Source organism: Olea europaea, unplaced genomic scaffold (genome assembly GCF_002742605.1).
Source record: "Olea europaea var. sylvestris unplaced genomic scaffold, O_europaea_v1 scaffold2733, whole genome shotgun sequence".
Classification (NCBI taxonomy): domain Eukaryota; kingdom Viridiplantae; phylum Streptophyta; class Magnoliopsida; order Lamiales; family Oleaceae; genus Olea; species Olea europaea.
Window position 1 is genome coordinate 20,612 of NW_019245755.1, and position 14,103 is coordinate 34,714.

The following is a 14,103-nucleotide window of genomic DNA, read 5'->3' on the forward strand; positions in this document are numbered from 1 at the left end:
TACTTTCATCGGGAAACATCTTGATCTATTACTTCGTGTTTCTATGAGGAATTATTTTTTCACGTTTGGAGGCATCAAGTTGTAGCTTCCATGTGGATTGATAAAGGGTCGATAGAATTGATATTACGATCGCATTATAAGTGCTATTGTCAATATTACACTTTTATATCGTAGTGATCATGTCAGCTTATTTGCTAACGTATGACCACAATGCGAATTTATGCCTATTGATACATAATGTTGGCTATGATTAAATTTTTGGTAAGTATGTTGGACTAGATCATTTTTTAGGTGATTTATTCTTATAGGTAATTATAAAATGGATGGCAACTAACCGAAAAAAGGACTAATTCCGCGATGAAACGTTCATATGGGATGTTATTGCCAAAAATAAGACAATGGTCCTAATTTCACACAAGAGACAAAACTTAAGTTCAACTTTGCAAATAAGCCATCGAAAAAGACTAAAGACAAATGCGCATGAACAAGTTTCGGGTGGGGAAATACAAGGAAATGACCTATAAGAAGAGGCCATTTTTCCAAAATAACTTTTGACCAATTTATCTACCTAAAATACCAATCCTTTTGAATATTGCATAACAAATTACTATAATATAGGAATCTTCCATTTTAATCCTAAAATTAAATATTACTTGAATTTTGATAGAATTTTTTTGTAGATTTATTTGATTTTTGTTCGCTCTAAGTAGTACCCCTAATTGGTATCAGAACCATAGATATTATGAAAATTAGATTAATAAAAATAAATAATTATTGACATTTACAAGAAGAAAGAGGAAGTTATATATTTTTAAAACATATTCATAATAAATTAAAAATAATAACATTAACAATAACTAAAGAACTACCCAAAGAAATAAAAGAACAAATATTAGAAAAATTAATAATAGAAACAACAAAGGATAAATATATATATATGAAAAAATTGTTAATGTATATGAAGATGAAGAAACCAATTTATATTATAAAGAGAAGTATGAGTACAAGTAATAATACAGATTTTAAATTAAATAGATTACTTATAAAAATGAAAAAAATACAAGAAGAAATACGAGATATTATATTAATACCAAAAGGAAAAAGAGTATCAAATAAAAAACAATTAATAAAATTAAAATGTGAAAGATCAAGACTTGAGAGTAAATATTTTAATATAATAAAAGAAGAATTAGTAAATACAGATAAATATACTAATAGAAGATTTGGAATAATAATAGATAAGAAAGATAATAAAAGATGCAAATTAACTTATATGTTAGAAAGATGATTTTAATATATCAACAAGTGAATATATGGAAGAATTAAAGTCATTAATAAAAATGTTAATAAATGATTTACAAGATTTAAGAAATGAAGTAAGAGAAACAAGAAATGATATAAATATATTAAAAATTAGAATTAGAGAAATAAAAAAGAATAATAAAAATAAAGAAAAGAAAATAGATAAAAAAATTAATGGAAAAAGAAATTACTCGAATAGAAAAGAAATATATTGAAAAGAGAGTGTGGTAATAGAAACAGGAAGTATAGATGATAAATTTAGAAAAATATATTACCAAAAATATTAGAAGAAGAAGAATCAAGAGAAAAATATTAGGAAAATTAAAAGTAAAAGATAAAGATGAATGAGGAATTAGATTTATTAATAGAAAATTTTGATCAATTAAGTTTAACTGATATAAGTGAATACCAAATTTTAATGAATATTGGAGGAGAGCCTAATCCAATAGAAACCTTTAAACTAGAATTACAAGATTCAGATGAAAGTTATGCACCTATATATAGTAAACCATATAGACAATTTTATGATAAAGTAGGAGATAGACAACCACTTCAAGGAAATAAATATAGAGGCATATTTGAATTAAATGATAATTATGATAACCTATTAACTATGGAGGAACAAAATTAAATTTAAATTACAAAATTTATACTAAAAAAACCTTATTAACTTGGGCAGATTCAATGATATTATTCTTTTTATATAATAAAGATGACACATAGGAAAATACTGAAAAAATAATAGATTTCTTAATAGTATCATTTGAAGGAGATGTTAGAAATTGATGGGAAGGAATAAGTAATGATACCAAAACATTAAAAATAAATAAATAAAATGAAAAAAAATAATATATATATATGAACAGATATAATAAAATCAGATAGACATGGTATAGAAAAATTAGTAGAATATATTTTAGATGAATTTTTCGGAGAAAATTGGATAAGAAATGATGAAAGAGAAGAAATAAGGGAAAAAGACAATGCTAGAATTAAAACTAATAAATTTAACAATATGTAATATGTGTAAAATTAAATAATATACTTGTGAATTTAGAAATTATTATTATGTTCAATTTTACAATAATGAATACCAAAGAAGTATACCAAGATATGTACTATAATAAATTACCAGATTCGTAAGGAATATATTTTAAAATAGTATTTGAAAAATATGTCAGAGACAATATTGAAATACCTAAAACTTTAGGTTCAAGAATAAAATTTTTATTTGAAAAACTTGCATATATATATATGTCAACAAAAACAATTAGGTCCCGTTTGTTTCCCATTTTTAAGTAAAAATGCATTTTGAAATAGTTAATTAGTGAAGAATGTGTGGCTAAGAACTAAGAAAAAAGTTTTAGTTTTGCATGTAATATTATTTTATTGAAGAATGTATGGTTAAAAAAAATAGAGAAAGATGTAATTTGAAAAAAATGGGTATCAAACAAGGGCTAATGAAAAAGTCAGGAAAACTAACTATAATATGTTGTGAAAATATGGAACATCCTATACAGTGGGGATGTAATCCTGAAAGAATGGTTAATAAAAGAAATTTAAAAAATTTAGAAATTTTAATTAAAAATATATAAAACCTAGAATAAGATATTATTAAAAAAAATATCACATATGGTCATAAGAAAAATAAAAGTCAATGTAAATGTTGGAATTGTGGAGAAAAAAAGAAAGTTAAAATATTACAAAAGGAATATTTAGAAAAAAAAAAGGTGAATTAAGTGATATATCATATATTTAAAAATATTATAATCAAGAAATTTATATAAGTGAAACAAAGGATGATGGATCAGAATCTGAATAAAGAAATAGAGGAAATAGAAAGTAATAATATAAACATACAAGAATATGAAGGAATAGAAGGATATGGATTAAAAGTTACTTTTGATAACAATAAATTTAGAAAATTACAAAAATTATCTTTAAATTTAAAAATAGGAAAATGTGAATTATTAGATAGAATTTAAAAAAGAGAAAGGATAACAATAAATGAATATCACAAAATAGAGAAAATCATAGATGTAAGAATAACATATGAACATTATAAATTAAATATTTTAACAAAAAATACAGTTGAAGAACTATTAACAAAGGTTAGTAAAAAAAAAATCAATATGTTTATTTAGTAGGAATACAAATAATGTTTAAATCATTACTTAGAGAAGGAATAGATTCACTCTTAACTATAATCTTACACGATGGAAGAATAATAAATTTAAAAGATAGTCATTTAGAAACAATAGAAGGAAATCTGGCATATCAAAAAATAATGTCTACATGTTACCCAAAATATTGTATTTTATTAAAAGATAGAAATTTTAATAAAGTGATAGAAATTTTTATAAAGTGTTAGGACTACATTTTAAGCTGCATTGAGATGATATTATGCAACCATGTGATTAAATTATGACTATAGAATATAGAGCTTTATATATATTTATCAATTCTAATTATAGAAATATTTATTTTAATAAACTATATATTGAAGTACATAAAGAATGTAAGGATATTAGCAAAATAATATAACCAAATAAGTTTAATTTCAGAAGAATATGAATTTAACATAACAAAAAAAACTGAAATAACAGAATTAAATGGAGGAGAATGTTCTAATAATATAACATTTAAGGATGAAAAATTAATTAAAAATACCTAATAAAAACCAATTAGAAGAACTTAATAATATAAAAGAAGTAAAAATATATAGGAATGCTGGAAATATGAAAATAGAAGGAGAATATTATAATGGAATAGAATATATAAATTGATCAAATATATTAATAGATACAAGAACTAGTGAATGTCATATAACTTCAATCAGCAATAAATGATTAATAACTCATAAAATTGATCCACATGATATGTAAATTTTGATGGACAGGTACATATTACAGATTTGGAAGTTAAAGTACCAATAAAAATAAGAGGAATAAATGTTTTAATACCATGTTATATAGATAAAAGTATGGATATAAAACCTCATATACTTTTAGGAATGAGTTTTCTAAATGTATTAGAAGATTATAGTATAAAAAGAGAATGATTATATATAGTACACAATGGACAAACTATATTATATAAAAAGAACTAAATGAACGATTAGATAAGTTTTCCATTAGCTGTATATATACAAGTTACTATTGTAAAAACAAATATAACAACTTGTGCTTTAATAGATACATGAAATGATATAACAATATTTAAAAATTTTCTGATAAAATCATGGAATAATAATAGTAATATAAAAATAACTGAGTCACAGGAAAAAGTACCCAAATAATAAATAGTGCTGATAAAGTAAGTATAAATTTTGGAAGTAAACAAGTTACAATAAATCAAATTTAAAAATATGATAAATTAGAGTGTGATATATTATTAAGAAATGACTTTATACAACAATTTCAATATTATAAATAAAATAATTATATGATAATGTTACAAACAACTTGTAGACACTTATTAAAAATTTCAAGAGAATTTAAACCTTATAGAGTTCACTCACCCCAACGTGGTGATAAATGGGAGAAAACCCAATCATATTTAATGAAATAAAAAATAAAAGAATATTGTATAAAAAAGTTTTAAAAAGGGGAATAGAAATAAGTATCGAAAAAATTATTGAACAATTAGAAAAAGTTTATGGAGAAAATTCATTATTATTTTGGAAACCACATCACCCTAAAGCCAAGATAAAATTGATAGAAAATATTATAATAAGAGTAAGACCAGTGATGTATACTATAGAAGATACACAAGAATTCAAAAATCAAACAAAAGAGTTATTAGAACAAAAACTTATTAGACCAAGTAATGAACCTCATAGTAGTCTAGTCTTTATGATTATGAAACATTCTGAACAGGTTAGAGGAAAAGTTAGAATGATTATAAATTATAAAGATCTAAATAAATATACTACATTTGATGGATACTTTTAACCAAATAAAGAAGTTTTAATAAATATTGCAAAAGGAAAACAATATTATTTTAAATTCGACTGTAAATCAGGATTTTGACAAATAAAAATGGAAGAAAATAGTATACAATATACTAAATTTAGTACACCTCAAGAAAAATATGAATGGTTACTAATGTCATTTGGATTAAAAAACACACCACAAATATATCAAAGAAAATGGATAATATATTTAAAAAGTTTAATGAATTTCTAATTGTTTATATAGATGATATACTGATATGTTCTAACAGTAAAGAAGAAGAACATAAGAATCATTTAATCCAATTCATAAATGAATTAAAAAAGAAGAAATAGTATTTTCTAAAAAGAAATCTATAGTAGAAAAACAAAAAATAGAATTTCTTGGATTATCAATAGATAAAAGAGGAATAAAATTGTAGACTCATTTATCTAAAAAGATAGAAATTTTTTCAGATAAATTAGAATCCAAAAAAGCAAATACAAAAATTTTTTGGATGTTTAAATTATGCAGAAGGATTTATTGAAAACCTTTCTAAAAAAGACATAAAATACAAATTTTACTTCGAAAAATAAATACTAAAGGATGAAATGAAGAATATACAGAAATACTTAAATCATTAAAAGAATAATGTAAAAATTTACCAAAATTAAGATTATCAGATGAAAAAGATAATTTAATTTTTAATACTGATGCCTCAGATAAATATTGGGTAGTAATATTAAAAATAGATTTAAATGAGATTTGTAAATATTCAAGTGGAACTTTTAATCTAGCAGAAATAAATTATACTACTCATGAGAAAGAATTACTAGCAATTATCAAAGGGATAAAAAAGTTTTCATTATTCTTACCATCCAAAAAATTTACTGCTGAGACTAATAATTCTTAAGTTGTATGATTAGTTAGGAATAAACTACCATCAGAACATCAATACAGAAGGTTCCATAGATGACAAGTTTATTTAACATTTTATATTTTTGATATAGATCATATTAAAGGAGTTAATAATTTTCTTGCAGATTTTCTCAGTAGAAAGATATAATTTGTTGATGGATAAAGCCATAGTCATGGAGTTATACCAATTTATCCTACATATTAAAAAAGGACAGATTTTCTTAAAGAAGAATATGAAGATATAAATATTGGAGCAACACAGATTTCAGAAATGTTCAATTCAAATATAAAAATATTGTTGAATATTGCTACTAAGTATCATAAAAATGATAGAGAACTCAAAAATCAAGTTGATGTTATTGCAGCACAACTAGGGATGTCAAATCGGCTCAGTGGCTTAGATGGAGCGAGCCTTGGCTCGGGCCGAGCCCCATTTTGGGGCGTTACAGGCAGCTTTATAGCAGATGCTGTCGTTACAAGCAGCTTTATAGTAGCCTGGAACAGCAGGTAAGGCAGCACCTATTGTATTTTATACTTTTTTTTTTTTTTATTTTTTTTTTTACTGTATTTCATAATTCAATTTACGAGGTTAATATTTGAAATTCAAATTCAAATTTCAAATTTGAATTTTAAATTTTGAGGTAAAATTGATTTTTTTGGCGATAAATATGGGGTAAATTTTTAAGTTTCAAGTCAATTTGTTTCAATTGATTTTAACTTGCAGTATTATAGATTCAAGTTTCAACTCTAATTGTTTTGCTCTCAATCTTATATTCAATTTGTTTCACTCTCATACAGTCATACTTTAATATTCTGTATTTTATACTATACTAGTTATAGATGAATTTTACTAGTAATGAGTTTAATTAGTTTAAGGGTAGGCCGAGTACTCTATCCAGTTACGACGATGCATCTCGAAATGTTCCAATTGATTTGGAGAATATTGATGAGGAAAAAGTACTATAGATTAAAAGGTCAAAAAAGAATTTTCGAATTGTTGGTAACATATGATACGTAAAAAAGTTGGTGTTCAAAATGGAATGAATATTTGGAAAGCATGTTGCAATTACTGTGGCAAAGAACTTAATTGGAAGTCCGGTTCGAGTACAACACATTTGAATAAACACATATTAAGGAGCTGCAAAACGAAACCAGTCGATCTCAACTCGAAACGGATCGAACTAGTGTTTGGCAGTTCTTGTTCCATTCTTTCCATCTTTGTTTCACAAAAAAGATTTCATGAAGGAATGACTACATACGTGGCTGCAACAGAGATGCCGCTTACGATGATAGAGTCAGTACACTTTACCCGACTCGTGTAGAAATATCTCCAACCCAGATATTCTTCTTATTGTAGAAATACTCTTCGTTAGATACTATAAAATTATATAACAAAAGAAAACAAGTTGCTATTGAAAGTCTAAAAACTTTTAATAGTGTTATATCATTTACATCTGATTTATGGACCGGTGGTAATTGAAAATATTATATTGCTGCTACGGCTCATTATATTGATCACCTATGACTTTTACATAAAAGGATTATTGCATTTAGATGTATAGAATATTTTCATAATGCCACTAACATACACATGATTTTAAAATATACCATACAGAAATATAACATGCAAGATATAATTCAAAGTTTTACTTTTGATAATACTAATGTGAACAAATGTATTATCGAAAGATTTATTAATGAATTTAACCCTTCATTTGGAACTTTATTTTTTCATCAACGTTGTGCATATCATATTATCAATTTAATTGTAAAAGTTGGATTAGAATATATAAGTTCTCCTTTAAATAGAATTAGATAAGCAATAAATTTTATTACCGTGTCACCGATAAGAAAACAAGCATTTAATAGTTTGTGTGTAAAGTATAGCTTACAGGAGAAATCATTTGCCACTGATGTAACACATAGATGAAATTCTACATGTCTTATGTTACATTCGTGTGAAAATTATGATAAAGTGATTTCATTATATTATAATGGTAGGCATACATATAGACTCAAACATAATTTAGAAGATTGGGAATGGTCTCTTGCATTTCACATGAAAAAAATTTTAAAATCTTTTTTGATTCTATAAAGGAATGTAGTGGAGTTTATTACCCTACATCTTCACTTGTTTTACAATATTTTTTCTACATTTCACAAACATTTCATAAATACAGGAATTTACCCTTTTTTCTGACTTAGTTTGCTCTATGGAGTTAAAATTTCGTAAATATTAGGAAAAATTACCCTTTTTATTTATTTTAGCTTTAGTAATGGACCTTCAACTTAATTTGAATGGCACAATAGTCACTGTAAAGGGGATTTCAAATTTCATGAATATAGAATTATCACACGTGAATATAGAATCTACATTATCTGAAATGTATAATTATTATGCTGATAAAGAAGGCCAGTATAGTTCTACTTCCCAAAGTTCTTTTTCAAGAAATATTTCAACAAATTCAGATAATTTATGAAATTTTTTGGAAAGCAATACAAGTGTTCCCTCGTTTAGTTCTAGTTCATCAATGTCTAGAGCGATAAATGTCGGTGGTACAAATTTTGAAATTTCCTCCGAGTTAGCTAGGTATATGTGTGTGGACGTTCATAGCGTGTTACCTAAAAAAGAATTACAGGAATTCAGTCTTCTAAATTGGTGAAGGTGTAATGAAAGACGATATCCAATTGTATCAAAAATTGCACATGATCTACTAACACCTCTGGTGTCTATGGTAGCATCGGAAGCTCATTCAGTTTAGATGGTCGAATTTTATCAGACGAACGTTCAAGACTAAAAGAAGATATATTTCAGGCTTTAATATACGTAAAGGATTGAGAATGTGCAAAATTACGTATTCAAGAACATGTTGACAGTATATTGGTCGAAGAGTTGCAACAGATCCAAATATAGAATGTTGTAAGTTTTTAAAATAATTTATTTCAAAATAATATGTAATTTTTAAATTTATTTGTTTCAAGAAAAATTGTACACGAAATATTTTATACGTGTACAATTTTAACTCTGCCTATGTCATGTAGCCGGTCTCAAACCCAAAAAAAAAGGAGGGTTGTAATTTGTAAATTTTATTTAATTTGTAATGCAATTTTATAAGTTGTAATTTTTATTTGATTTGTAACTCGTATAAATTATGCAATTTTTAATAAAGGACATGTAAAATCAGAAATCTTGAAAGATTACATTACAAGATTCAAAATACATCAATTTTTATGATGTCCTATCACTATAAAAGAATCCTACCAGCTAAAAGAATACCCCAACTGCATGTGAAGACATAAAAGATAAATGACAATAATAGATAAAGATATTCTTTGGATAAAAAAAAGTTGAAAAAAGCATGTGGAGATAAAGAAAAAAGAGGACAATAATGGGAGCTCCTTTAATCAGATGCTGCATGTGAAAATTTAGGTTCAAGGAGGACAATAATAGAAAGGCAAGTGTGCCTTTGTTGATATACTGAATGATGTAATAGATTAATAATAGAGTCTCATATATTTGTATAAATAGAGGCATTGTAATAGAAAGAAATCATCTTAAAATCTCGAATGATAATCAATAGCCACTCTTAAATTATCCTTAGTCTGAAAAATCAGTTCTTCTGAAAATTCTTGTATACCAAATAGAAATCTTGTAAAAGTTCTAATAGAAATAAAATTACAATATTTTGATATCAATATGTGTTTCTAAATCATTATTCCCAACGATTCTTGAAGGATCTAATTGAAAGTTTCCTTCTTATTTTAGCAAAAAGAGAATTTTTTTAACAGAAGTCTAGAATTTTATTCTTTAGAATTGATAAAGCGAGAGCAAGAAGCTGAAATTGTAAAAATTTCATGAATGTAGGATGCCATTGAAGGAAGCAGTTTACATATTCAGAGCTCAAAAGTCACTCGATTCTAAGAATAAAGATCCATATCAAAATTAAGGTAAAACTATTAAATTTTTGCTAAAATCAGAATTAATCTTTTTAGATTTTAGAGAATCAAAGGGATTAATTGCATGATTTAATGATTATTTGTATTAATAACAGGATATACAATTGAAGGATTAGATAATTTGTTAGAAAAATATTAGAAGAAAAAAATATTATTTCTCAATTAAAAAATATGAATTCATCTTTTGAAGAATATAATACACTTAATGAACAGTATGTTACAGATTATTCCAATCTACTTTATCAAAGAATATATTTATATGCTAAAATTCAAAATAGAATAAATATAAGATAAAATAGTTTAAAGATTAAGATATATGTTATAATATAGAAAGAATTATTTGATTATGGGCAATATAAACTTTTCTATGAAAAGAAATAGTAAGAGGTTAAATAGAAAAAAATAACGCTACTTTACCAGAAAATAGGTGACATAATGATTGACATAATAAATATTGACAAGATATGATTAGTTGAAAAAATTGGTTGTGTTTCAAACAAACTAATGATAGGTAGTCACTTGACATTAGTATTATGTCAACCATTATTTCTTTGAAATGTAATCTCGTGACGCTCTCAATGATTTCGATGAATGCTAAGAAACATGTGTATAACGGTGTTCATTTGGACTTCTCACGCACTCTACCCGTTCCTTCTATTTCTCAACGGAGACGAATATGTTTTTTAATTTTTATTCTCATTTTCATAAAACTGATCGCAAATTAAACCGGATTAGCTATAAAACGGGTAGCAATTTGGAATTCGAAGTCATTTGCGCTATCGAGTTTTAAAAGATTTATTCTTTTCTATGTGTATATGAATCACAGACCGACTTCGCCACTGGGATAGTGGGAAGATGGTGAAATACTCGGGGGAAGAGATGGGGAAGCCGTCTTGCACGAGGAGCGGTAGGCTTGCATTCGTTAGAATGTGAGAGAAATCAAATCAAATTTCCAGGGCAAGAGCGAAGGAAATCTCCCTGTTCGGTTCTTGAAGGTGATTTTTCCATTTCCCATTCCGGTATGATATAATATGTTATCTTTGAAGTACGATTCGATTAAGTGAAAGCCATTCTCCAAATCATTTTGAATTAGCAAATATTTTGTTGCAAAATTTCGTCATGAATGCTTTAATACTGCACATGAGGTCTCTTGCAGCGTCTTTATAGCATTTCCCAGTAGTTGAGTTCATGATTTGCTGTCTTTCTTTACTTTTAAAATATTTCTTTTCTATTGGTGAATCTTCGCTTGAAAGGTGAAAGTGCAAATTTTGATTTTATTCTTAGATTTTGAATTAATATTGTGTTGATTGTATTATAGAGCAAAAATGGTTCTAAAGAATTTATAGAAGAACTTACGGGAGAAGCAAACCAGTAATTAACAAGGGATCAGCCGCCTTACATTCCTAGACTGACATGTCTAACACTTATTAATGCAAACGTTACATTAATCATTCTTAAAGATACTCATCAGACCTACGCAAGCACTTCAGCCACAAGAGAGAGCTTCGGATGCAAAGGAGTTCGGCTTTGAAAGGGAGCACTTCGGCAGAAGAGCCTTGATGGAGATAGCGCCTCAGTTGGAAGACAATTCTTGTCTTTCTCTTTATTTTGTCCTGATTTACTGCCACATATATGCATGTAGTACCTCCACGTGGCTTCCATTAGAGGCTTCATATATGATCAGTAACAAGCTGTATAATTTTTCTAATATGACGAACGATGGGTGAGAATTCCTCTCATAATTGATAAGAAACATGTGTAAAATGGGGAAGGCGTATAATTTACTGAACAGGTCTATTCCATAAGGAAGTGAAGGTTGATATGTACCTCAGGCATATACATTGGCTTGGAGTGAGAGGCGTACATAGTCTTCTACTATTTTGTTTCAGTTACCTTTCAATAAGATGCAGTGCCAGCCCATTACAGCAGAATGGAGGACCTGAATTTTCTGCATTGCACATTCTTCAATAATTCAAACTTTTTCTGCAGCGATTTCCCTTATCTTTCCTTCATAATTTATTTTGGTTCAGGGGATGGTGGTGGGGGGTGTAATTGATTTTTTTTCTGGGTTGTATTGCAGATTCACGTCTACAGTACAGTAATGCTAATGGGTTGAAGACCATATCAACATTTTTCTTCCATCATGCAGATATGGCCTAGCTTAAACCACAAGATGTAACATCTTTCTCGCTGTGCTGAGTTCTTATATATCAGGCTCAAAGGTTGAGGTATAGTTTCAAGGATATGTTGGATAAATATGGTGAAGCTGAAATTTCTATTGAAGAGGTGACTGCAGATCTAATGAGGGACACTGGTGAGACTTTCTAATTGCTTTTAAAATTGTCAAGTTGCAAATAGTTATTTACCAAGATCTTATTGTGAGTTATTTAAAAATGTAAAAAGTTGGTTATTTCAGCCCAAATGGGCCACTACTTTTTCAATTGTATGCTTGGCTCTCCTTTTTCACCTCTATATTGATTAATGCATTTTGCAGCTATCTAATTTCTTGTAAACCTTCTGTTATTGATGTATTTCTTTTCCAGAAATTGTCGCCCTGCATTAATAAAAATATAGGAAGCCATTTAGAGTAAAAGGCTCGTTCTTTGGAGTTATTTGACAGCAATCTGGGAAAATGCCCCAAGGGGCTAACTATAACATAACATTCCTGGAAGTCCCAGTCCAGATGAATGGAGCCCTTATGGAATGTAGGCAGCTTCTCGTAAGTTTTTGGATTAAATTTTTCTGCTCACCAAGCATTTGCTCTGGTGTTATGAAGAAAATTTTAGCTGTATCATCACAATCTATGAACACTGAGTAGTCTTCTGTCCGAATTTCAACTTTCTAGAGAGACTTCATCGTAAATTTGGATTAAAAATTTCATGGATCAATGTTCATAGGTTAGGTGCAGCAGCAATAAATCTCGTCTTGAATTAAATATAAGTGGAAATAATTGATTCATTTATGGTCCAGACTTGATTCAAAATTTATAAGGATGATGTTTTGTACATTTAGGGAGTATTATATCTCGTGCTCACTACTACTAAGTCTACTATTGAGAATTTGAAACTTAGCTTAGTCTAGGTAAAACAAAAAATAAAAATTATGGGACTGGGAATTTTTCTATTGTGATTCTGATGAAATTGATTGTTGATTGCTACATTGAATCACCATCCTTATCTTAAGAAGTCGACCCCCAAACGCATGCGCACACAAATAAAACTAAATGAATTACATATTTACCTTTCCTTTTTAATGTGTCATTTCGATGGGAATCACATAATAGCTGATTCAAAGTGAACCATTTTGTGAACAATGAATGGCAGAGGGTTCTGCATGGATATAGTACATGAAGTCAGTATCTTCTATCTTTCATGACCTGTGTGGTAGATTGAACTAAGAGTATTCAATAAGATTAAAGAAAAAATGACTCATTTTGACTTGTCAAAAAGTTATGTCAAACAGGCCTTAATATGTAATAGATATGACTCACAAGTAATTGTAAGACTATTTGATGTAGGATCAATGGAAAGTTTGCAGAATGAATGGAACTTACAGCAGAGATGTATTCAGCAGGGAAATAACCACAGCAAGAAGGGGGAAGAAGAAGAGAAGAAATGGTTAGAGAAGAGAGAGAGAGGAGAGATAGAGGGAAGACAGGGAAGGGAAAGTGGGCAACAAGCCAATGTAAATAATTGTCTATCAACTGTTTTACAATTTCAATTACAACCATATAAATAACAAAACACAAATCTAATAGTCAAGGGGCTTGGGCCAAACCCATATACAAGCCCAACTAAGTAAAATAAGTAAACAATCCAATAATAAAAAAAGGTGATATCCACATCAATTCTTCTGGGGTGGAAGGAAAACTCGATTATGTTGAGTGAACAAATCACAAACGGCTGCAACCAAACTCCCAATTATAAGCAAAGTGGTTGAACTTGTGTGACGGGGGACTATCTTTCTTAAGAACCAAATATCGAAATTTCATGAT